The sequence below is a fragment of the Taudactylus pleione genome, unplaced genomic scaffold (genome assembly GCF_031769625.1).
Source record: "Taudactylus pleione unplaced genomic scaffold, aTauple2 ptg000113l, whole genome shotgun sequence".
Lineage (NCBI taxonomy): Eukaryota > Metazoa > Chordata > Amphibia > Anura > Myobatrachidae > Taudactylus > Taudactylus pleione.
The window spans coordinates 11,078,739-11,103,481 of record NW_028284515.1 but is presented as its reverse complement, the minus strand read 5'-3'; the positions used below and the strand labels follow the sequence as shown (position 1 = coordinate 11,103,481).

General features: G+C 44.7%; 1 protein-coding gene across 1 annotated transcript in view; it reads right to left on the bottom strand.

The window, feature by feature from the left end:
* ZBTB1 (zinc finger and BTB domain containing 1) overlaps window positions 1-22,756 on the bottom strand; it is a 28,733-nt gene extending 5,977 nt beyond the window's left edge. Inside the window, exon 1 of the mRNA XM_088471327.1 lies at window positions 22,489-22,756. The gene's annotated coding sequence lies outside the window, so the exon portion shown is untranslated. The remainder of the gene's footprint in view (window positions 1-22,488) is intronic.
* Window positions 22,757-24,743: the final 1,987 nt, after the last annotated feature.

The window sequence follows — 24,743 nt, the reverse complement described above, 5'->3', positions numbered from 1 at the left end:
AATTACAATATCGTAATCCTGCAGTTGTTTTTTGGTCTGCTAGTGAATATGCCCCTTAACTCATTGCTGATGGACTCGTTCTCTTGCAGAACTGCTGCGGTTAACCGAGCACAAATACTTGCGAGCTAGTTCTCTGACCTAGGTTACAGGAGGCACCTGAAGGGGAGAACGTCACCTATTTTCTATATGTTTATTGCAGGGTAGATTAGGATAGAATAAAGATATGAAATAGATATTTTGCATTGCAATTACTAGAGATGATTATGATAACACTTACTAGCATAGTAAAGTCTGAAGGCTGGTAGCATATATCTAAATGTTGATCGAGTTTTAAATGGCTCATATTTCACACACATATATATATATATATATATATATAGATAGATATAGTGACACAGTAAGGTTAGGGGGTCCCTCTCCTGGGTAGAGGACTCCTTCCTTACACACACACACACAGCAGCAGGGAAGCAGCACACCAGTCTAGATGCAAGTACAAGCTGGTCGGCGCCAGTCTTTATTGTACAATGTCAGAAACAAACATAAAGAAAACATAAACATAAATCCTAGCCCTGTCAAGGGCACTAACTTCACAGGTAGTTCCCTCACTACCAGAACCTGGCAGGGCCTAATGCCCTCACCAGCAACAAGGGCACAGCACAACACTTACAGTTAGGTTTTCAAGTGTCTCTGAGCAAACTCCCTGTCTGCTCTCCCAGGTGAGACCATCAGCCCTCAACACACTAGGCTTATATTGGCCACTCTCAGGTGGAAACCTTAACAAGCCTGTTACCAGGCTGCAAGATCCAAAACCTGGAGTGGCCGTGGGTGGAGCCCTCCCTCTCCTCTCACCCACAACCCCCAGGTCCCAAACCGGCTTTTCAAAAACCCGAAACTCAAGCCTGCTACACTGCAGACTTTCTCCTGGGGGTTTAAAACACATAAGACAGGAATCTGGGACAAATGTACCTGCCACAGACCACTTTACCAATGATCCTATCACATATCCCCCCCTTTGTTTCGACCTGTGGGGCGGAACAACTGAAGCCCCCAAACAATGAACGCGTGACAACGCGTCAGCATTAGCCAGCTGGCTTCCTGGCCTGTGTTCCACTGAAAATTTAAAAGTGTGTAACGCCAAGAACCATCTCGTAATTCTCGCATTACTGTCCTTATTTTCGGACATCCACTTCAAAGGGGCATGGTCAGTGATCAATTTGAACTTTCCTCCAACCAAGTAGTACCTGAGAGCCTCTAACGCCCACTTTATGGCCAACGCCTCCTTCTCCACTGTGGCATAGTTTCTCTCATGTACATTCAACTTTCTGCTTAGATAGAAAATAGGGTGTTCCTCACCCTCCTTGTTCTGGGACAGGACCGCTCCTATACCTACTTCTGATGCATCGGTTTGTACTATGAATTCCCTGTCAAAATTAGGAGTCATCAGGACTGGTTGGGAACACAACGCTACTTTCAACTCCTGAAAAGCTTTCTCTGCCTCAGGACTCCATTCTACCATGACTTTTTGTTTGCCTTTGGTCAGGTCAGTCAGTGGGACTGCCATGGTGGCAAAGTTGGGTATAAACAACCTGTAGCACCCCGTAATTCCCAAGAAGGCTCTCACCTGCTTCTTATTCAGAGGCCGTGGCCAGTTTTGTATGGCATCAACTTTATTGAGCTGAGGCTTTATCAGGCCTCTGCCAATGGTGTATCCCAGATATTTTACTTCCTCCATGCCTAGACAACACTTTTTTGGGTTGGCTGTCAAACCTGCCTAGATGGAGTCCAACACTGCTTGTACCCTGGGTAAGTGAGACTGCCAATCAGGACTATGAATGACCACGTCATCCAGATAAGCAGCCGCATACCGTCTATGGAGCCTTAGAATCCTGTCCATCATTCTTTGGAAGGTAGCAGGTGCCCCATGTAGCCCGAAGGGCAACATCTTGTACTGAAACAAGCCCTCTGGCGCTGAAAAAGCTGTCTTTTGTTTGGCGCTCTCGGTTAACGGTACTTGCCAATACCCTTTGGTTAGGTCAAGAGTGGTTAAATACCTTGCCGTCCCTAGTCTCTCAATCAACTCATCCACTCTTGGCATCGGGTAGGCATCGAATTTTGAAACACTGTTCAACTTTCGGAAGTCATTGCAGAAACGCACACTCCCGTCGGGCTTTGGAATCAACACAATGGGACTTGACCATTCACTATGTGATTCTTCAATAACCCCTAACTCTAGCATATTTTTAATTTCTTTCGACACCGATTCTCTTTGTGCTTCTGGCAACCTATAGGGCTTTAGATTAACTTTAACCCCTGGGTCAGTGATGATGTCATATTTAATGACCGAGGTTTTCCCGGGTACGTCAGAGAACAGCACCCTATTTCTGATCAGAAACTCCTTGACCTCTTGTTGTTGAATTGCCGACAGGGTTTTTGCCACTGTCACTTCGGGAACTAAGGGCCCTGGATTTACTGGAGGGGCTCGGACTGCCGACAGTGCCGTTCTATATTTCCAGGGCTTTAACAGATTTATATGGTATATCTGTTCCGGCTTTCTTTTCCCCGGCTGGTAAACTTTGTAATTGACCTGCCCCACTCTTTCTAAGATTTCAAAGGGCCCTTGCCATTTAGCCAAAAGTTTATTTTCCACAGTGGGAACCAATACTAACACTCTGTCCCCAGGAGCAAAGCTGCGTAACCGAGCATTGCGGTTGTATACCCTCTGCTGTGCCTGTTGAGCCTGTTCCAGGTGCTCTCTCACTATCGGCACTACCGCAGCAATTCTCTCCTGCATTTGAGAAACATACTCAATCACGGTTTTGTAAGGACTAGATTGCCCCTCCCATGTCTCTTTGGCAATGTCTAGTAACCCCCTTGGGTGTCTCCCATACAACAAGTCGAAGGGTGAAAACCCGGTGGAGGACTGGGGAACTTCTCTTATGGCCAACAATAAATACGGCAATAAGTAATCTCAATCCCTACCATCCTTGTCGACCACTTTCCTAAGCATGTGTTTTAACGTCTTGTTAAACCTCTAGACCAGCCCATCGGTTTGGGGGTGATAAACCGAAGTTCTTAACTGTTCAATTTTGAACAGACGGCATAACTCTTTCATGACTTTTGACATAAACGGTGTACCCTGGTCAGTTAGTATCTCCTTGGGTATACCCAGCCTGCTAAAGACATGAACTAGCTCTCTGGCAATGGTCTTGGTTGACGTATTGCGCAACGGGATCGCTTCCGGGTACCTGGTAGCGTAATCCATTATGACCAGAATATACTGGTGTCCCCTGGCAGACTTCATTAAGGGTCCAACCAAATCCATCGCTATTCTTTCAAACGGCACCTCTATAATAGGCAATGGAACTAGTGGACCCTTAAAATGTGGCCTGGGAGCATGATACTGACACTCAGGGCAGGATGCGCAAAAGTCAGACACCTCTTTATGAAGCCCGGGCCAGAAAAACCTCTGCATTATTCGCTCAGTGGTTTTCTCTACCCCTAGATGGCCTGCCGTTATATGACCATGGGCCAGATCCAACACTGTTCTTCTGTAGGCTTTGGGAACTATTAGTTGTTCCACAATATCTTCCCCCTTCTTAGTCACCTGATATAACAAATCCTGACACATTGCCATGTGGGGATAGGACAAAGGACTATCAGGGTCTACGGGTTTACCATCAACTACTTTTACATTCTCCCTGGCTTTTACCAAAGTAGGGTCATTCAACTGCTCCACGGCAAAGACCTCTCTTCTGACCTCTAAATCAGGCAGACGATCACCTGGCCCAACAACACTTCCCACCTCAATGGGAGGCACATCAGTTGGCGGGCCACCGTCACGTTCCGCATTCTCTAGTTCGCCAACCATAGTAGAAAAAGGGAATAACTCTGACTCAGAAGAAACTCACTCCTCCACTACATCGACAACCTTCTCAAATGGATCGGGGTTGTTCACCTCTGGAACAAAACGGCTTTCCCACAACTTCCAGAAGTGAGCAAAGTCTCTCCCCAATATTGCATCGTACACCAGACCATGCACCAAACCCACAGAAACTATAGCAGAGCCACATGGTGTCTCGATGTTCACCTCGGCCGTAACATAATATCGAGTATCCCCATGTATGCAGGTCACACCAACAGTTTTCCCTGTATGCCTCAAGGGGTTCACCAGCTCAGCTTTTAGAAGTGTCACCAAGCTACCAGAGTCTAACAGTGCCTCTACTCGGTTGCCATCTACAGTGAGTACACACATGTGCTTATCAGTCTCAGCCTGCCGGTCAGCCGTACAGGCTGTCTGTGCAAAGAAAGACCCCCTGCGGTAGACATGAGCAGTATCACATTGCATAGGTTCAGTTGTAAGTGAACAATTAGCGGCAATATGGCCGAAGCCCCCACATCGGAAACACTGAGTCATATTAATGTCTAGTCGTTTACAGGGGCAAGAACCTTCCTGGCCTGGCAGGCCTGTCTCCAGGTTCTACACCCTCAGTCTTAGGTAAATTCCACCGCCCAGCACCCTTCTCCCCTGGAACAGTCTTACCAGTGTCTGTGGGAGTTCGCCGGTGCGCCATCGGGGCTCGGTGGGGCATACTCATCAGCTCCTCAGCCGCCACGTACCTCTCCACCAGCTCGACCAACTGGTCCGCGGAATTGGGGTCTGCATGGCTCACCCACTTGCGCAGAGTCACAGGTAATGATCGCAGGTACCGGTCCATCATGACCCTTTCCACGATCTGTGGTCCCGTCAGCGTCTCGGGCTGTAGCCATTTTGAGGACAGATGGACGAGGTCATGCATCTGTGAACGTGGAGGCTTGTCCCTATGGAACTCCCAGCGGTGGACCCGTTGGGCACGAACAAAGGTGGTGACTCCCAAGCGACTTAGGATCTCCTGTTTTAGTTTTTTATAGTCCTTGGCATCAGCCAGGCATAAGTCAAAATATGCTTTTTGTGGCTCCCCAGACAAAAAAGGTGCCACCAGACTTGCCCACTGCTCCAGGGGCCAACTCTCCCTTTCGGCCGTTCTTTCAAGTGCGGCGAGATAGGCCTCCACATCATCGCCCGAAGTCATCTTTTGGAGGAAGTGACTGGCTCGTACGGAGTGAGTGGTGGTGGGAGGACCAGTATTAACATCTCTGGGCCAGGCGACCAGGTGCTGTACCACCTCTCTTATGGCCTGGCTGTTTTCCGCTAAGGCCTGGCGGGTTTCCTCAATGGCGACCTGTTGAAGTTTGTTAGTCTCCTGCTGAGCTCTGGTAGATTCCTGCTGAGTTGCTGTAGCTTGGAGCAAGGCCTTAATCATGTCCTCCATTTTGTCCTGGGGTGTAGGTTGGAAGCTGAACCTTGCCTCTCTGAGCATTGGCTGACGCCTCCTCTATGGGACTCCAAGGACACAGTGTTATTTCCACACTCACAAATTGGGTGTCTGTCTCTTTAATTTTTAAATGGAAAGTTTTCCTCTTGCTGCAACTTCAGTGTGTGTGGTTGCCCGCATTCTCCACCATATTGTGACACAGTTAGGTTAGGGGGTCCCTCTCCTGGGTAGAGGACTCCTTCCTTACACACACACACAGCAGCAGGGAAGCAGCACACCAGTCCGGATGCAAGTACAAGCTGGTCGGCGCCAGTCTTTATTGTACAATGTCAGAAACAAACATAAAGAAAACAAACATAAATCCTAGCCCTGTCGGGGCACTAACTTCACAGGTAGTTCCCTCACTACCAGAACCTGGCAGGGCCTAATGCCCTCACCAGCAACAAGGGCACAGCACAACAGTTACAGTTAGGTTTTCAAGTGTCTCTGAGCAAACTCCCTGTCTGCTCTCCCAGGTGAGACCATCAGCCCTCAACACACTAGGCTTATATTGGCCACTCTCAGGTGGAAACCTTAACAAGCCTGTTACCAGGCTGCAAGATCCAAAACCTGGAGTGGCCGTGGGTGGAGCCCTCCCTCTCCTCTCACCCACAACCCCCAGGTCCCAAACCGGCTTTTCAAAAACCCGAAACTCAAGCCTGCTACACTGCAGACTCTCTCCTGGGGGTTTAAAACACATAAGACAGGAATCTGGGACAAATGTACCTGCCACAGACCATTTTACCAATGATCCTATCACAATATATATATATATATATATATATATATATATAATTTCGACAGGATACATATGTTTCTGCATTAGAACTGCAAATGGAGATCCAGGTCTCTCCCCCCACCCCAACGGCGGCGACCCGCCTCAGTTTTGGAAAACTGAGGCCATCGCCGCCCCTCTCCGGCCACAAATGGCAGCAGACTGTTGATCACTTACAGTCAGCTGATGCTCAGCATACGATTGCGCAGAACGGGTCATGTGCACGAGCAGATTCACGATAATCGGGAATCTGCATTCAGCAGTGCATTTGTGTACTGCTGAATAGGGCGCACTGTTCTAAGATGTCTCAGGTTATTGGTTATAGACAGCTCACTTCAAATCTAGAATTTTACTTGTACGGAAAAGGAAAGTTGCTCATTATCTTGTAAGTAGCAACAGTTGCTTGATTAGTATAGGAAAAATAAAACTTCACAAATCGACCCAGCACTGGTATCTGCCGATTGGGTATGTTTGCCCTTCCAGTGCCAGATGTCTATTGGTGAGATTTCCGTTCAGTGTTAAAATCCATGAATATGTAATTCAACACGGGTACTCTCACTTTTTAGAGTATAATCCAATTAGCGGAAGTGCCATAAAAGATGGATGATCATACAGTATTTCTGCAAATGTATATAACAGTTAATTCCGCTTCTTATTAATATTGTAGTAGTAACTTTAGTTAGTATTTTTCTTTTCGCAACTAAGTGCTCAGGAAGTCTATGGGGTCAATCCTATTAGGTGCGATTTTCACTTGGAATTCGCATATCGAATTTATTTTGCAATCCAATTAGCAACTCACACTGATCAGTCAGACTGAATGCGCAAGTTTCCACTCGCATCTCCCTGAGGGTGAGAGAAGGAAAGGAAAATCTTTATTTTAAAGTTAAAATGTGAGGACACTGTGCTGAACCCCTTGGACCCCCCCCCCCCCAATGACCAATTAGACATTTGTTTCTAATTAGCTGATTTAGTCCGACAATTATATGTCATTTTTTGAGGTAAAAAAATAAAATAAAATAAAAAAGTCCTCAAATTACCCCAAAATCAACTTTTACGCTAGTTTAGACACCCCAAATTTAATTACAATAATTTTTTAGTTGAAAAATAATTGTTTTCATAATTTTTTTTCCATTTTTCAAGGTGCCCTCAAAGTACCCAAAATCACCCTTTTTCCTACTTTTTTTTTGCATTTTTCGTTTCATTCGTTAAAGATTAAACAAAAAGTTTGTTTTTTTATCATTTTCTTGCATTTAAAAAAAAACAAAACACACAAATCAGCTATTTGACACCATTTTGAAACCTACTGTACCTTCCTAATGCCCACAAACAGCCTTCTATACGGTCCTGCTAACGAAATTATGTATTTTGGGGGGGTCCAGGATGCTCTCCCCAACATTTTCATGCATTTCTTGCAAATCTCATTTGGCAGTCAATTCAAACTGCTCTTGAAAATGAGATCGCAAGACGCCATTTTGCGAATGGCCGCCTAAGCGCCATTTTAGATACTCACTTTTTAGTACATGTGGCGATAATACTATTAGCACCATGCGATTGCATCTCCCATCATTTCTCATATACACAATACACATAATAGCGCTGTTAACTAGTCGCATATTAGCGAATGCACATGCATCCGCACCAAGTTAACTAGCGGCTTCATATCAAACCCCGTACACTCACACATTACATATTCACTTACAAGGTTCCATTAGCTATAAGATATACGATTTAAGTTGGTTCAGTTAATATAAACGCTGTGAAATAAAGATATTTGATATCTAAGGTTTTATACATGCTAAACAAGCCGTTTGGTTTCGTACTGATGCATACTCTTTCCACAGTATACCGGTGTTATCGGTGGGGAGATCGCATCATGCATTCTCGAGTTATGCATCTCAGAGACTTCAAGCAACAAAATGTATTAACTGTTAGGATGTTACAGGGGGTGGGAAGGGAGAGACCCCCAGCTGTTAGAGGCAGGGAGAGTCTATTTGAACCAGCCTGTTAAATGCTCCGTAATAGACGGATCCCCCTTGGGAACCAATAGCATCAGCAACAAACGTCTCTATTGTGTTGTCTATTCCTGGGGGTATAAATATGTGTGCTCAAACACTGGGTTTTTAGTCTTCGTGCTGCTTGCTGATAGACGAGGGGTTTCTTGCTGATGCCTAACACCTGGTACCAGGGGTTTCTTGCTGATGCCTAACACCTGGTACCAGAAGCGCTACGTATGTATACTGTACTTGGGTCTGTATAATTCCTTTTGCGCCTAAATTGTGTCTGGATCAATTGCGTGTAACTGTCTGAACTTTTACTTGAATAATACTTGTGCTTTGGAACCACAGATTCCAGGTCTAAGTCTTTATTTATGGTATGACTGCGTACGCAAATTAGCGTCATCCTTAGAAGGTATAGGCAGGTTATTAGAAGGCATAGGAAGGAGTGTATAGAGGTTCTGATCCAGTATCGTTAGTTGGGGGCTCGTAGTGAAGTCACTTACCTGCTCACACGGTACATACGGCTATCGATATTTCAGCAAAGGGTGGAGTGGCCACATGCAGGGTTTGCCTGCAACCGCTTTATGCTGTGAATCAAGGAAGCTGACTAGAATCCAGGGACAAGAGAAGAAAAAGTTTGTTTTCCTCTGTTGATAGAACCTTACGTTTAAAGGGGTGCCGCAGTACTGAGTACGCGGCTAAGTCGCAGGTTTGAGCACAGCAAAGACGCACTTTTGTGTACGCAGCTAAAGATTGTCATACAGTTGTGTGGTAGTCGCATTATTGTGTATGCGACTGGTCGCACAATAGCGTATACGTACTTCCGGTTGTGCTGCCACGTGTTTGAACAAAGCCGTTGAGGTTTACATTTTTTTTTTATTTAATTATTGCCAATATCTGGGTTAACGTGTATTTTTCTGTGCAGGAAAAAGTGTGTAACAGTGAGTGTTTTTGTTGGTAGGGGTAACTTGTTCCCTACAGTTAAAGGTACCGTATGACCTTTAAGGGCTAAGTGCTAGTCGCTCGGTAAGCAGCTTTACCGTTCTATACACAGTAGCAGGTGTACATGTTATCTTTGTTGTAGAGAGGTGCGTGGGAGTAGCCGACATATAAACTCCCAAAGGTGTGAAAGTTGCCTTACTAAATCTTATCCGGGTGTGGAAGTTGCCTTTTCCAAATCTTATCCAGGTGTGTGGGCGTCGCCGACTTAAATCGTCCATAGGTAAGTGAAAGTATCTTGATTGTCTTTCACCAGTTTAAATCTTTATTGAAAAGCGTAGGAGTTGTCTCAGAATGGGAGCCATGCAAACAGTAGAGATGTTAGACAATGATGTGCTGCTAATGGAGGCGCCGATCGGATCGGCCCGTCGTATTATGCATACTAAGTACGGTACTTATGCAATAAGGTATTGTGATTTATGGTTTAATATGACGAGGAAGAGTATTAGACTGTTTCCCAGAATTGGTAGTTTTGATAAAAATGTGTTAGATAATGTTCGGGATCACATCAGTTTGATGCGCTCACGATCGAAAAAGGTTAAATATTTTGAATGTTTAAAACTGTGGCAGCATGAAGGGGATGCGTGGCTTAAAAATGTGCAAACGACGCAAACTAGCGTCGTGAGCACATTGCCAGAAAATACATCCGCGGCGCTAAATTGCAGTATGGGCGAGCCGCAAAATGGCGCACCCGTGCGGCAAGGTAGCGTCGTGGAGAGCATTGCCAGCAGTTCACGCTCCCCTCCCCCACCTTATGTGGATGGAGGTGCAAGTACAGTTATCCAAAATACCCATAAAAATGTAACAAGCAACTTGTACTCTCTCTTAAGCAACTATAAAGAACATGTTCATGATGTGGATGATGAGCCTATTGTAATGTCTGCCATTTCCCATGCTGTACAAATGATAGATGCGGCATCACCACAAAAACGGGTGGTGCCGCCATCTTCATCGGTAACAGCAAGGGAAGTGTTAACGCCCTCTGCACCCGTAGAGGAAGTGGTTCATACCATACGCAGAAGCAGCAGACTAAACCCCCAGCCAGGTAACCAGGTCAAAGGTAGCAGCGCTACCGGTCTGCATCCCATTCGGACAATAACTGTTCCAAATGGAAATGCAGATGCGAACGATATAGTGCCCACGAGGGAAGTAGTAATGCATTGTCCTTGGACAAGAGCAGAACTAAATTCCATCATAAATGATTTCCCCGATCCCAAAAAGAAATTAGCCAAATGTCAAAGATTTTTGAGAAATTTGGGTAGTTCACATGAACCCACTAATAAAGATTGGCGTGTGGTGTTAAGGGCCTGTCTACCACGCAACACCGGCGTGACAAAATTTATCACGGGTTGTGTATTGGATGGTGACGTTCCCTTAACAGACCAAGTAAACCAAGGTAACATTTCCTGCATTGTAATTCAATTGGGTATATGTTTTCCAATAGTAGTTAACTGGAACAAAGGCCCTCATTCAGAGCCACTCGCTAGCGGCAGTACGCTCGTTCCGAGCGATGTTCGCACATCTGCGCATGCGTACGGTTTTTAGTACGCATGCGCGAACCAGTCAGTGCGGCCGAAAATCGTTGGTACGCAATATAGCGAGGGCCTGCTATTTTGAGTGACAGAATGAGGCATATGTGGGTGGTAACAGGGGAAGGTGCTTGAAAACGGGGAGTGGAGATCCGAACGCAGGCGTGCTTAAAGGTCAAAACGGGCGTTTTAAGGGAGTGCATAATTAATACAGCAGCGTCATTGACCATGTCACTTGTTTTTTTTTAACTCAGAACTGCTCGCAAAATAGCGGTTGAAAACACCAACCACAAGAATAGCGAGCAGTTCATACGCTGTACGATGTACTCGATTAATCTAATAAATAGCGGACATGACGTATGGTGCGTGCGGCCAGGGGGCGTTTTTATCAAAAAAACGAGCGTATGTTTTGCTCGCTCGTTCAGACTTAGAGGTGGGAACAGACTGCAATTTGCGAACGGATCATTTGAATAGCCACCCCTTGTTTTTGAACGAACGACCACAAATAGCGAACGGCTCTGAATCAGGCCCAAAGTTTTCACCATTAAGCAGGAGGAGAGTGAATCTGCAGGAGATTATTGCGACCGGGCTCTGCGGGCTATCACCCAGTACACTGGGATAGAGGATATTAAAGATAGCACTCACCACAGGGGAATAATAGTCACGATACTCGTGGACGGTCTGAAGGAGAGTTTAAAAACCCGGGTTCAGACCTCACAGCCTGGTTGGTGGGGACTCACAATAGACACCCTCATAGAAACCGCCATCGAACATGATAAAAACATCTCCAAGAAGAGAGAAGCCCAGAGCGAAAAACTAATGGCTGTCAGTATACAAGCTCTGGAGGGAATGACGGTAACATCACAGCCAACAGACACACTTGTACACACACTCACATCTGAACAAGTATGTGCCCTCACTAATCCACACGTCAACAAGCACGACTCTATCCCACTAACCCGACACAACCACAAGTCCCATACTACCCGCCAACTTCTTATCCCCCACAATACCCTTACCCTTCCTATCCTTACCCATATCCACCACCTTTACCCTCTGCGCAAACATCACAACAGCACATGTCTTCACCCTGCATTGGGAATACCCGATTATGAAAAACCTTTTAATTTGTATTGTACGGAAGCCGATGGTTGTGCTGCAGGTGTCCTTACACAAAAACATGGTGATGCCAGTAGCATATTACAGTGCCCAATTGGACACTGTGGCAAGATTACTCCCCACCTGTTTGAGAAGTGTAGCAGCTACCGCTTTATTGGTGAGTAAAAGTGAGGACGTAGTATTGGGCCATGATATGATTGTCTACACTCCCCATGCTGTATCTGCTCTGTTGAACTCAGCTCAAACCAGACACATCTCCTCGGCTAGGTTCACCAAATGGGAACTAGCTCTAATCGCTCCTGCAAATATTACTGTTAAATGTTGCAGTACGCTGAATCCAGCAACATACCTACCATATGTACAACATGATGTACAAAGGGTGGAAGGAGAGGAGTTGCTGGCGGGAGGTGAGTTCGGCAGACATAATGATACGCACGATTGTATGACACATCTGAATCAGACCTTTACTGCTAGACCTGACATACATGACACACCTTTAGAGGATGTGGATGTAACTTTTTATATGGATGGGAGTTGTCATAGACAAACAGACACAGGTGAATTATGTACAGGTTATGCTGTTGTAAATGACACAGACATCATAGAAGCTAAACCTCTTGGTCCTCCTCACTCAGCCCAGGTGGCAGAGTTAGTAGCACTGACTAGAGCATGTGAACTGGCAGCAGGCAAATCTTCTAACATTTACACTGACTCGAGGTACGCGTTCGGGGTGGTGCACGATTTCGGGGCTCTATGGCGTCTGAGAAATTTTATGACAGCAGCAGGCACACCAGTTGCACATTCCCGACACATAAAACATCTTTTAGAAGCAATCCAACTGCCCACGGCGGTGACAGTAATTAAATGCAAAGCCCATACATGTGAGGATGACCCGGTGTCACTGGGCAACAACAGAGCTGATGAAGCTGCAAAATGGGCAGCAGGGTTAAAAATGTTTTCTCCAACTGAAACAATTATGTAATTTCAAACAACTAATGTACTGAAATTAATTGAGATGGAAAATTTGTGTTCAATTCAGGAAAAATCCATTTAAGTCCAAGGGATGCGGGCAAGAGTCCTCTGGGCTCTGGAGGGACGGACATGGTAAGCCAGTAGCCCCCAAGACATATTACCCCAGCCTGGCTGAGGCAGCACACGACCTGACTCATCTGGGTAAACAGGGTATGTGCAAGTTGGTGAGGGCATACTGGTGCGCACCACGTTTTTCTTCACAAGCAGAAAAGATAGCAATGTCCTGTCTGACCTGCTTGAGAAAGAACATAGGGAAAGCGAAACAAATTGATTTCATCCAATTACCACCCTGCAGGAACCTTAAGTATGTATTAGTGTGCACAGACGTATTTTCTAACTGGGTTGAGGCCTACCCAGCGGCCACTAATACTGCTGCGTTTACTGCCAAGAAAATAGTTCAGGAATTTGTATGCAGGTACGGTATCCCTAAAATCATCGAGAGTGATAGGGGTACCCATTTCACAGGTGATGTTTTTCAAAATATGTGTAAGCTGATGGGTGTTAATAGCCGACTTCATACCCCCTACCGACCGCAAGCCAGTGCCAAGGTAGAGAGGATGAACAAGACTATTAAAAATAAGCTAAGTAAAATTATGGCAGAGACTGGACTAGGATGGCCAGAAGCGTTACCTTTGGTCCTACATAGCATAAGGACCACTCCTAGACCTCCTCTGAATCTGTCCCCATTTGCAATATTGTTCGGTAGACAACCTCATTTGATTAGAAGTCCACAGGAAGACCTGAAGGGTAACAACGAGGTAACTGTAAAGTATCTTATATCAATGAGTAAGCAGTTAAAGCAACAGCAGCAGAAACTGAAATTGTTGTCTAATGATATGCCTGAAACTGTCATGATGTTGAGCCAGGAGAATATGTAATGATCAGAAATTTCTTGCGTTCAGGTTGTTTGACTGATAGGTGGGAAGGTCCGTATCAGGTGCTGCTGACGAGTACTACATCTTTGAAGGTGGCCGAGAGAGATACCTGGGTCCATTCCACTCACTGCAAAAAGGTCAATCAACCAGTGGAGAAACAAGTCGGAGACAAGGCTGATAGTGTGGACCTGTCGCTCGTGAGCTTGTTCCAGGAGGATTGAACAGGTTGTAGTGAGATACCTGAACAGAAAGAAATCTGCAGGTCTTCTTGTGACAATGAACGGGCCTGCTGTGTTCATTTTCATATTCTCTTTTAGAGTATTCACCATCTTGGTCGGTTCGGAGGTATCTAGTTTCTGTGATGGGAGACCGATCGAGGAAATGGGAGCTGATGGCAGTGCTGATGGAGTGGAGTCAGGAGGAGTGCAATGCCAATCAGGGGAGTGTCTGACCAACCTTAGTACTTTTATTGTTAAGAGAGCTATCATTCCGGATACTCGGGGGAAGGTGTGGAGGTTTATCGTTTGAAGATTCCTGTATTTGTGAGCTTTGTGGGTCCCTAGTTGATGATAACTGTATCCAACGGTGCCAACCTAATTATAGCCCGTACTGGGGTGGGTATCCTTTAGAGGGTTATCATAGCATGGTAGGCAAAGTGTTCAATCAAACTGATTGCTGGGTGTGTTCACGTGTCACAGGGACAGCATAATGTAGGGTTGGTGCCATTTCCGCTGAATACCACGGAAATTTTAGAATTGCAAAAAGGGAAAACCTTGGATGGAAAATTCCTCTCATCCAAACCACCTCATTTCAAACTCCATCAATTCCAAGTAGATAGATCACTTTTGTGCTTAAACATAACCAACCCCAATAGACCCGGGAGTTGGGAAGTGACGGGGAATAATCAGACGATGACCTTCTCACAGAGAGCTGATAATGAGTCAATAAACCATGATCTGTTACGCTCCATTAAGTCTGGTGGGAAACATTTTAGGTATCGGTATACATTGAGTTCCACCAAAGAAATTATTGGTAAGGTGCCAAATGGTTATTGTGCTAAGATAATACAACCAGAAACTTGCATGTACCAGATGGAAGACCCAGAAATAGGATTGTTTGCAAGGGAAATGTGCTTAATGATAATGATGCATACCATTCCTTATGTTCTCCCTGATAATGTATATTTCATATGTGGAAGAAAAGCGTATAAATGGCTCTCCCCGAGTTCCGAAGGTTTGTGTTACCTGGGAAGAGTAGTCCCAGAAGTTATGACCCTCACACACATGTTGAAATGCTGGGTATACATAAAAACACACCGTCACCATATCTTCACACACAATATGAACACAGAGGCAACAGAAATATGATACCTGGTGACGTACATAAAGCCACTCAGTTAATCAGTGAGACAACTGGCTTTCAAGTTTTAGTCGCATTGGATCCCACCAGGATCGCTCGGGGTACATTAAATTTTAGATATATCCAGGAACTTGCTAAATTGATAGATAATATCACCGAGATGTACAATGACACATTCAGGTATACAGGGAGAGAGTTGCAAGCGTACAAGAAAGAACTGGTGCAACACAGGCTAGTGCTGAATTATTTAACTGCTGTTACTGGAGGATTTTGCGTAACATTGGCCACCCAGTTCGGAGTAAAATGTTGCACCTATGTCACCAATGATACAAGCGACCCCAAGGAGGTGGTAGACCGGAAGATGGATGAAATTCTGCAGCTAAAATGGGAGTTTCGTAAGAACCATAACGCTTCAGTGGCTGAAGTAGGGGAGAAGATAGAAGGATGGGTTTCATGGCTGAACCCAGTGAAATGGTTCTCAGGTCTAGGGGAATGGGTCCAGGAAGTGAGCGCCAGCATAGGCAAATTCTTGATCCTTATACTAATTGTCAACATAATAATTGGCATATGCATCCGGTGTGTTCCTATTGTGTTGAAGTGTGGAAAATGTAAAAACAGAGTAAAACGTAAGAACGAAACTATGATGGTGGTCAGTGGTGACAATATGTATACCGAGGTAAATATATAACTGCATTACAACCCTGAACTAGGAAATACTATCGTTTGATGTATTATATTTAGACATGCATAGAATACATTATTGAAATGTTATTTATAGAACACCTCAGATAATGTAAAGTCTTAATTCTCCTTCAAGACTGCTGTTATAAGACTGGTGTATTCCCACACCTTTCATATGATCTTCCAAGATCCGCAGTGTGCGTATAATAGTAGTTTTATGTCCCCACCCAGAGACACATTATTGATGGATTAAGAACCAGCTTGTGCCATCCCACAATAACACTAAATAATATGCAAATGTAAGCCTAAATTAAATTCTAACAGCAGATTGTGATAGCATGTTGTTTGCTATCAAAGGGTGGACTGTCGAAGCTGAGTAATTGGCTGAGACAAGTTCAGTTTAAAATTGAATCACGGCGACGCCATCTTGCGACTGGCCGCAAGACGCCATCTTGAAAATGAGATCGCAAGACGCCATTTTGCGAATGGCCGCCCAAGCGCCATTTTAGATAAACTCACTTTTTAGTACATGTGGCGATAATACTATTAGCACCATGCGATTGCATCTCCCATCATTTCTCATATACACAATAATACGCATAATAGCGCTGTTATCTAGTTGCATATTAGCGAATGCACAAGACCCCGAATGAAAACACCGTTTAGTAGCTAAATGCGCATGCATCCGCACCAAGTTAACCCCGTACACTCACACATTACATATTCACTTACAAGGTTCCATTAGCTTTAAGATATACGATTTAAGTTGGTTCAGTTTATATAAACACTGTGAAATAAAGATATTTGATAACTAAGGTTTTATACATGCTAAACAAGCCGTGTTTGGTTTCGTACTGATGCGTACTCTTTCCACAGTATTCCGGTGTTATCGGTGGGGAGATCGCATCATGCATTCTCGAGTTATGGATCGCAGAGACTTCAAGCAACAAAATGTATTAACTGTTAGGATGTTACAGGGGGCGGGAAGGGAGAGACCCCCAGCTGTTAAAGGCAGGGAGAGTCTATTTGAACCAGCCTGTTAAATGCTCCGTAACAGACGGATTCCCCTTGGGAACCAATTGCATCAGCAACAAACGTCTCTATTGTGTTGTCTATTCCTGGGGGGTATAAATATGTGTGCTCAAACACTGGGTTTTTAGTCTTCGTGCTGCATGCTGATAGACTAGGGGTTTCTTGCTGATGCCTAACACCTGGTACCGGAAGCGCTGCTTATGTATACTGTACTTGGGTCTGTATAATTCCTTTTGCGCCTAAATTGTGTCTGGATCAATTGCGTATAACTGTCTGAACTTTTACTTAAATAATACTTGTGCTTTGGAACCACAGATTCCAGGTCTAAGTCTTTATTTACTATATGACTGCGTACGCAAATTAGCGTCATCCTTAGACGGTATAGGCAGGTTATTAGAAGGTATAGGAAGAAGTGTATAGAGGTTCTGATCCAGTATCGTTACATGAAATGCTTTAAGTGTCACTGGTCGATCTTCAAGGGTCTTCATAGTGCTGGTCAACATTAAAATTGGCAACAAGACATATGTATTCCGATTGTGAAGCAACAGGTTCTACAGCTGCAAGACAATCCCATATGATCACCCATTCACCAACGTGCTGCACCTTTAGTATGATGTGGTGATGCTGTGTTTGGTTTTTGCCAAACATGGTGTTGTGCATTAAGACTAACCAAATTACTATTTGTCTCGTCTGTGTGCATTGTTCTATACATCTTGTGTTTCAATCATGTGCAACTTTGTAACATAAGTAGGGCTTTCTCCTGGCTACCTTCCATACAAATCATACATGTTAGTCTATTTCTGATAGTAGAGTCAAGAAATGTATCACTTACTGTGTGAAGGCCAGTAGACCCCTAGTTGTTCAATGTTGGGTTCTTTGCAATTCCTCTGCGCATTATAACATTTTATCTTTTACTTTGTTGGGAGGCCGACCTCTAGGGATATTTACGGCGGTCTTCTATAGCCTACATTTGTGAACCATGTTTTCTCTATAGAATGATGGATTTATTGGGGCCGATGTACAGTTGTATGCAAGTTGGCAATAATTGCTTCCGCATTGTGGGCCCGTTTCAAAGTTGCACGCAAATACCACTGCTGCTGCGTCTGTGTACTCAGCTGCTATGCGGGAATATGCAAATGTCGCAGACGAGGGGAGATTTACTGAGCTGCCCACCGGGCAGTTTTGCAAATCCAAGCATCTGCATACGAAGACGTAGCATCGGTCATGGATCATTTGATTATCGCAGGTATGAATGATCTTATGTTCCTGCAGAATGGCCGCTGGCACTGAGACGCCAGAGCCATACTTCTTACGGGAACACGAGACATGCCCCCAAAACAGTCGCGATATGCCTGCGTTCTTTGCTGCCACTCCCCAAAAACACTCAAACCCTTTGTGAGCAAAAAGGGACTACGGTAATGTGCCTTGATGCGGGATGCGGTTCATTTACCGCCGCCCGGAATGCCAGCTGTCAGAATCCCGTCGGCGGAAGGCCGACCCGGCACTAAAGATAGGCGTCGAAATGCCGACGCCTATCTTTAGCCCCACGCCGAAATCCCGACGCTATTTAGCCGGAGGTATTTCAAACAGATTCCCTTGATGCATGCGCAGTTTACTGATAATCGCACAACTCTGTAGACATCGCCACTGCGTACATCTCTGAATCAGGCCTTGCATGCGTGAAACTAAATGCGTATAAGCCTGTGTAGTGAGAAAAACACACAAGATACATTTGCAAAACTGATTTGCATTCAACTCTACATTGTATGGAAATGATCATTTAACCCTTCTCAGGCTGACGAGCAGCAACAATTACTTCTGGGATCATTGCAGATGTCTTTCCTCATAGAATGGTGTTAACACAAACTAGAGGAACAGTCAAAGTATCTGCGAACAGCCCATGCGCAGATGCAAATTCATGCACATCCTATTCTGAGTAGGATGGATCTTTGCCAGATCTGTTTTTCAGTGAAATGGCCGTTTCGGGGACGGTACTGGGCAGCAACAGTGTGATCTGTATTGCGGGAGTGTCATGGGCTGGTAGCTGGAGTTCAGTGCTATTCTGAGCTGTGCATACAAAGAAGGGAAGTCTGTTTCTGAGGGATCTCTAGCCCCTAGCCTGGGGCTGGTGCACAAGCCAATACTAGTGATGGTGATTGTACAGAATCTCACATTAGCATAGGGTAGTAGATCTGGCCTTCATTGACTTCATCTAACATATCTTATTTCTGGTGGTTAACAAAACAGAACTTAAATATACATAAAAATACAAGTATGTGGCACTTTTATTTGGGATGTCTTAGTAAAAAAAAATAATAATATGTAAACCAGGTCAATTTACCGGGTTGGGTATGATATCCCGGCTGTCTGGTAGCCCCCCCCTCCCCGCACCCTAATCCTAACCCTCCCTCCCGATGCCTAACCCTAACCTCCCCCTCCCCACACCCTAATCCTAACCCTCCCTCCCGGTGCCTAACCCTCCCCCTAATGCCTAAACCTAACCCCCAAGCACCCCGATACTTACCATTCGGGATGCTGACAGATGGGATACTAGTGCCGGGATCCCGACCTGTTGGGATTTCGGCGCCGGTATTTAGACCATCGGCATCTCGCATGCCGACTACATCCTCAATTTACCACACGGTGCTTTCCTTTATGCTTCATTGTTATACTTGTTTTGGAGACGCACACACAGCAATATCAGGTTATATTGCAGAGTGCGTCCAAAGTTTGGAACACAATTTTATTTAATGATAGAGATGTTTAGAGTCCTAAATAAAATGAAAATAAAAAAACTATCTCCATAGAAACTGATAATATATAGGGGCCTATTTATCATTAAATATTTGCGGCATATTCAAGGGGATACTCACAAATAGTGTCACCCCAATGTATCTCCGATATCTGCTGCGGCACTCCATTTCCGATAGCAGCCGAGCCCTCATAGATTGTCTATGGAGACTGCGATGCTGTCGGATTTATCAAGCCCCCATAGCTAACACAATCTGAAGATGGCGTTGTGCTGCTGTTGCCTATGGACTACACGTCGTCATATTTACAGGGAGAGGGTTCCTCCAGCACCCTCCGGAACAACGGCCGCCACTCATGCATGGTCTGTAGACCGCGCATGCACAGAAGTCCTGGCATGGGAGTGAAGAGGTCTCTTTATTCTAGCACATTGCAGAGACAGGCTCTTATTAATATTTAGTACATCTGGGCGGTATAATCGCATTTGAGCACTAATATCATGCTGAGATTGCATTCTAAATGCCATTATTGATAAATAGGCCCCAATGTGTCCCTTCTTTATAACACTACCCTTACATAGCATAATGCAGAGATTCCCAAACTCGGTCCTCAGGGCAGGTTTTAAGCATATCCATGTCTGTGCACAGATAGTTATATCAAATTGACTGAAGCCACCTGTGCCCAAGCAAGGATATTCTTATACTTGGACTGTTAGGATGCCTTGAGGACAGAGATTACAAATCACAGGAGCATGGCATAGCACCCAGCAGCTGGAACTAAAGTAGTCACTACTGTATTAGGATGGCGGGACAGTCCCATAATAGCTGCATTTCTTGTCAGGCTGTATATAGATGCTAAAATGTAACACACAAATTAAAGTGCTTCTACTTTACTTTGTACATCTCTCATGTAAATAACACAAACAATCTATTTTCTATCATAGAGATAGATGTATGAATGACTTAATTTTTACATAACATCAGGTCATCTTATACACACACATTCCGCAGCACATATCCTAACCCACTGCTCCATGCTCCTTCTTCACTATCTACCCCTCTGTGTCGTCCCTGTCTGTCTGCCCTTCCCCTTTAGAATGTAAGCTCTCACGAGCAGGGCCCTCATCCTCACGTGTTTCTCCTCCCCCTACTTATAGTATCATTTACTCCTAACTCCCCACAACGGCACCTAACACCTGGTTGCTCATGTCCTGCTGCTTGTGTTTTGCAGCTGAGTTTATAACCTTGTCCTTGTCCTGCATTGTTTTGTATTACTATTAACTGTTTTTCTTGTGTGCTCATTTATGTACTGTGTAAGGCGCTGCGGAACCTTTGTGGCGCCATATAAATAAAGGATAATAATAATAATAATAATAAAGTATAATGTATATTTATTGCACTATAATAAATTCAAATATACTAATTCCATTTTATGTCACCCTTGCTATAACACAAGTGTTGTCCTGTAATATAAAGTGGAAATACCGTACATGACGTTAGAATTATTTACAACTTTAAACTTCAAAAATAGTTTTACTACTATGGGAAGGTAGGCAGGCCAAACAAATGATAGAAAACTACCGTTACAAATCTGGAAAAATGCCTACTTTTAATATCTCAAAACAGGTTTCCGGTTGCACCAGACACCATGTATGCCTTAATATTTAGTTAGGATAAACCTCACAGATATCATTCTCTCTCAACTCGAGAAAATGGGGGTGTTACCAGGGACATATTGTTACTTCGCATAGAGGAACAAAAAAAAAGAAGAAAACAATACATAAAACATAACTTTTAATAATTTATATACATAATATCAAGAACTAAAAAGCAAAAATATGTTTAAAAAGAATTCAGTGTGTGTAATGTAAATGACTGTATTTAAAAAAAGGGGCGTACGCTCCTGATCCACTAATAACCCTTTCAGACATCCCGAGATTGCCGGAAATTTGGCCTGCCTCAGCCAAATTCCTGGGTAGCCGTGTCTGTCTGACAGGTACCTACCGTAGCCGCCCCTGCAATCGACCAGGGTTTTTCCCGGGACTTAAGTCCCGGGAAATTACCCTGCTTCTGTCTGAAAGGGGTCAACCTGGGAATTTCCAGAGTAGACATTGTAGTGTGAAAGGGGGGTCTCGACCAAATACCCAGCAATTTACACAGGAGAAATTCCCGGGTCTGAGCAGGAAATTTCCCGGGTTGTATATCTGAAAGGGGTGTAAATGTCCTATTATAGATGTTGAATATAGGTCAGCATATGTATGTGTCTATCAATATAGACAATTCCATTTACATCAGCTTTAAATGTACATTTCCAGGGACACTTTGCTGCTGGGAGGTGTAACAAGTAGTGTAGTGTATGTAAAACTAGATGCACATACATTGCAACATGTTGACTGAACATAGCCATAAAGTATTTTTTTGCATTCTAGATAACCAGAGAGAAAATAAATAAAGTAAAACTGCATTGTGTAGTCGGTAATACAGGAAATGGCTTTAAAACTCTGGAACGCCCCTGGAAATTACGGTGGAGCTATTGGCAACTATTCATACATCTGAGGTTTATTCTGAGGCTGAGCAGTCACTTGCACGGCCCTGTATACATTCTGATAGTAACACACAGGGAAAGCAGGATGGGGGTGATATGTTGTGCTCATCCTCCAGGCCTGGCCTGCCGCTGCTGTCATCCTGTGAAGTCACATCCCTCTACACAGCCAATGGCAGAGCGCTTATGAGTTGCAAGTTGCGAGTCTTACGGGCTGTCAATCAAAGGCACAGCCCGAGAATTCGCTCAATCTGAGCTATGGATCCCGCACAATGTGCATTTTGCCGCAACCCTGCACAAATGCTCCTATGTGCATTACATAAAAATATATAGGAGAATTGCACAATCCTGCTAATGCTACATGATGCACTGCCCAGGCCAAGGATATGGATAATATCAGATAAATGCAAATATATGTACGTGCACACGTAAGGGGCACTATGCACTCACCTTGCTTGTGAACCCAGGTTGCAAGCATTCAGGGCTGTTCTGGGGCCAGCGGCACGGGCTGGAAGACCCCGCTTGTAATGCCAGTAGATTAGTACCCGAATGCTGGCGAAGGGTAGTACCCCGGGGTACATTTGCAGCAGAAACACCCCCCTAGTACCGTCTGAAAACAGCCCCAGATCACCGAGTCAGCCACCGGCTCCCTAGTCCCTCCCTGCCCCGGGAGCATTGAGGGGAAGGGGAGGCTACACCGTGCTTCTTCCGTCTTACAGTCACTCTGCACTGATTGTGGACGCCACCTGCTGGTCACATTTACATTCAATTTACTGGATGTATTTATGTAGCGCACAGGTTCTCAACTACTCGGTCCTCAGGACCCCAAACAGTGCATGTGATTCTGTAAGTAGACCTGGAAAACAAGTGAAATAATTAGCTCCAACTGTGGATCTTTTAAAATATGTCAGTGATAAATGAATACACTTGTGCACCAGCTAGGTGACCTGGAAAACATAAACTGTATGGGGTCCTGAGGACAGAGTTTGAGAACCACTGATGTAGTGTATAGGAAGAGAGGCATATTATACAGACCCTCCAACATAACCTGTTCCATTAGGTGATTCTGAGTCGCACGCAAGCCTGATGTTCACGGAGCTGAGCAATATTTTGCTTCTATGGGTGCACGAAAAGCCCTAAAAACTCATAGGATGAATGCGTCACACTGTGTATGCAAAGGCTCAGTTGCGATTGAGACAGTGTGTGAAATATATTGGGCGTTCCTGGGTAGGGATGGATATTGGAAGCTGGATGGTTAACAACCATCAATGTTCCCGATTATATGAAAATACTTTTACAACAAATTGCAGTTATTCGATGGATGACAGTCATCAGATCCAGCTATCCGCTGCCCATCCAATGGCTAGCTCCCTATGATCTCCCTCATTCCATCAGACTATCCCCCAGCCTGCCTTGCTTCAAGTGGGCACTGAAAACCCACCTGTTCATAAAAGCATATCCGTCACCATTAAACCATATCACCATGTAGTCTACCTCTCCCTCTTACACTCAATTCTCTCACCCCTGCTCCTGCCCTTAGCACCCCTTACACTGGTGCACTCATGGAGCTTACATTGTAAAGGGAAGGGGTAGACAAATGGTAGATATAAGGAGTGCACCATTTTTTATTATTATTAATAATAACAATAATAATAGCTGCTTCTGTGCAGCTATGGACACCTGGAAGTGCTGTCCACAGCTCAGCCACGAAGCTCTGAATGCTTCTGCGCATAGTACAACCAAAGATGGTTATACCATGAAATGGTTGCTATGTGACGGCTAGTAGCCATTGCATTGCTGGATTTAATGTCGAAAGCCCAGCAACCATTCAATGCCAGACTTCCGATGATCCCTGGGCGGTGACTTTTCAGATGCACGGAGATGTACCATCTTATGGGCGTGTCACGAGCATGTTGCTGAACCGGTTGCGAACTCAGGGCCTGATTCAGAGTAGTACATTATGCCGATTTTTTCCCACTTGTGTGATTATCGGCTATCTGCGCATGCATGAGTCGCACTGCACATGCATAAAAGTCTATTACCGTAGCCGTTAAGTAATGACTTTTTACTCGCAGGTGATCGACAGTTCGGGGGAGGTAAAGGGGTGTGCCGCCAAAAACGCATGTGTGTCGCAATGGTTTTCGGGGGCAAGCCGCTGCCTGCATCTGTGATTCCGTACACACACAAAGCTTCAGACGGCCATTCTGTGTGAGGTTACACTGGAGGCCGATTATCGAAGGATCTGCATATGAAGCTGCTTATTACTATGCAGTTGCTTGGATTTGTGATGGCGCCTGTGGGTGTCTCATTACAAATCCCAACGTCTGTGACATTAGCATACATACAAAATCGCAGTAGCAATAGCGTATTCCTCTGATTAAGGCCCTCAGATGCTTAGGGACGTATTTAATTAGAGACGAAAAGGCGTAAACGGCTATAAAGTTTCGCGTATTGACGCTTTTCACCTTGTTGGAACTTATTTCCAAATTCAATTCCAGGTGGAATTCGCCAAAGCGGAAACTCAATGCAATGTAATAGGTGAAAAAGTTTCTCCAAAGAATAGCAGGTGAAAAGAAGTGCAAAATCTTTATTTTGGGGTGTAAACGTGGGAAAACGACCCAGAACCCTTGGGACAGTCCCCCAAAGACTAAAACAGCCCCCTCCCCCCCCCCAAAAAAAAAAAACAACAACCTAAGAACACCTCA